Below are 2,911 nucleotides of genomic sequence, written 5' to 3' on the forward strand. Positions count from 1 at the left end.
AGGAGGATTAGGCTTAAATTAAGTTGATTTTGTTAGTGGTAAGCACAATGATTACCTACTAAACTAGCCATGCAAACCTAATGCTCATTGTGAAGAACAACTCAAGCATGCATTGGCTCCCTCTAATCCCCTCTTCCACCCGGTTTTTAGAGATGAAAAATCACTTTGGTTTTTCATCTTATTTTACCTAATATACACTAAAATGTAGTAAGGGTATTATTTAATTATTCATTTTTCATCTAAAATTTGAGTTTTAGAGAGATAAAAACTCTTCTTTCTCTTCCCTCTCTCTAACCGAAATATAGAGAGTTCCAAAATATTTTCGGGTCAATTTTTCCCTAAATTAATATTGTTCTAGTTTACATAATATTAATTTTATTAAGAGTGTGCCTTGGGTATAATATCTTGGGAGAGATCCTATACTTGGGTCTTTGTTCTTCCATTAAGGAAAGCACAAGAACAAGAGAGAAAATCCAATGTAAGATAAAGATTTCTTCTTTATATTGTTTATTGTTTGCATGCATAAGATCACCAATTAATTTTATGATTAAATTAAAATAAAACATATATGAATATGTTAAGTATCTAGATCTACTTTTCCTTCAATCGGTATCAAGAGCCTTGGTTGTTTGCATGCAAATCGGTTAAAAGTTTTTCCGAGTTATAAAGATTAACATACAAAACTTGTTTAATTTGTGTTATTATGATATATCACGAAAATCTTCCACTTTGCAACAACCCCGTGTTTAAATTGCCGACCGGAGATGGTCGTCTCATATAATCTCCGGCAGGTATTCGTAACATCGTTAGTTAGCAAGTCATGCGCACAATTCATTAGTGTGCCGCACTTTCGTTTTTCAATTTTTTTCAATAAAATAATCTCGGTCTGTCACCCACAAAATCCAAACCATCCCGTCATCATCCCCAAACCCAAACCCTACACAGACTCGCCTACCCTTCTATCCTCCGCGTAACCAGGCTATCGTCACCGTATAACCAGATGCCACCAGCCCCCGTAAAACCAATAACCACCGCCTGCCATCACCCTCAACCTCCTCACACCACAAACCCATGTCAACCTGCAGGCCAACCTTCTGCCTTTCGACCAACCAGCCACCATCGGATCTCAAACCACAACCACCCGTCATCACCCATATCTTGCTAACCCAAACCCTACCACATTACCCGTTCTCTGACCTCCGAACAACAACCTGTCAAATCCGAAAGCCCTAACCCTAGATTATCGTATTAGGAACATCATAAATAAATTTCTCTACTCTTCCTTGGTTCAAGTTGGTGGGCCTCCGTCGATACCGTTGAGTGGATTGTGTTCACGCTGCCACCGTCTCACACTTGCCGTTGTCCACAATTGCTACAACAATCTTCTCTGCCATGTTGCTTCGGCAACCACCACCGGTCTAAACCCCTGCCACGTTCGTCCTTGCTTAATCTTCGTCCGTCTCGGGTTCGCCCCAGACACCACCCCTGCCTAACGGGCCGGGTAGTACGACATTGTCGACCGTTGCAACAGCCGCAACTGACTCGAAGTGCCCGGACGTGTGTTTTTTATTCTTGGTTTAGTCGTGTTATTGCTTTATTTTGTTTGTAATGTTGGGAGTTTGCTTCGGCCCTCACATTTACGGTGTTTCACGAGTTTGCTTCGGCCCTCATGCACCGATTTATTATATTCTGTTTTTTTATAGTCGGTGTTTCACGAGCTGCTACGGCATTCGTGCACCTTGACGTTTTAGTTGCGTCTCACGAGTTGTTTCGACTCTCATGCACATTCAGTTTTCTTTAGGTTAGTATGTGTGGCTCTTTTAATGGCATGATAAAGACAAGCGCAAGGCACTACATCCGGTTCAAGCGTCGACAACATCAACTCGGCTCCTTTACGTGGCATCATCAACTACCTATTATATGTTGGTCCAGTCAAAGTGTCCGTTATCTACCGCTTTGACTGAGGGGGTGTATTAGAGAATATTAGAATATGATATTAGATAAATAAAATATTAGGAAAATATATTTTCAAGAGATAATATATTAGGGAGGATATTATCTTTAGGAATATTCTTTGTAGTATTCCCCAAGATACTTCACTATATATGTAACCGTATCCATCAATAATAGATCACCTCATTCAGTTCATTATAGCGTCTTACACTTTCTCTTGTTGAATTAGTCTTGTTTTTTAGCTTTATTTTTTTTTTTTTTTTTTGTTTTTTTTTTTGCATAATTAAGTAAAAATGATTAGTTTGCGTAGCAATTTTTGATCGAACAGTTGACTATGTAATTTGAGATTATTACTATTCAACCTTCACTTCAATTCATTGAGACTTGTAATATGTGTTGCAATCAACAGCTTGCAATGAAAATAAAACAGCAACGAATTGACGTATGGCAAATTTATTGAAAACAATGAAGGAAAGAGTCATGAAAAACGTGTAAAGGGTACGAAAAAATGTTTTCTCAATAATATAATGTTCAATTGTTTATAGTTGTTTTGAGGGGTCGTTTCAAGTTTCGATACATGTAAACCAACCCACATACATATATGACAAACTCTTATACATATATAATGATATGGAAGAAGCCAAGATCTCAGTACCACCAGCATCGACCTGGTATAAAGATATGCAAGAAGGTGATATTGAATCTCATTTTCACCCGCGGCGGCGACTTGGTATTCAGAAAGTGAGTTGAAAAATTAGTGTGGTAATCCCACACGCAATGCCTAATACTAAATCTAGTAAGACGGAGTATGTTTCTTGTACAAATAATAATTGACAAAGTCTAATGCAAAACTTATAACAATCGACGTACTATATATAACATATCGACACTATAATTCAATAAGCAAACTCTTTCATTATTAGATTCCGAAAAGAATCACTGAAATCGAGTTGCAAAG

The sequence above is a fragment of the Silene latifolia genome, chromosome 8 (assembly GCF_048544455.1).
Source record: "Silene latifolia isolate original U9 population chromosome 8, ASM4854445v1, whole genome shotgun sequence".
Classification (NCBI taxonomy): domain Eukaryota; kingdom Viridiplantae; phylum Streptophyta; class Magnoliopsida; order Caryophyllales; family Caryophyllaceae; genus Silene; species Silene latifolia.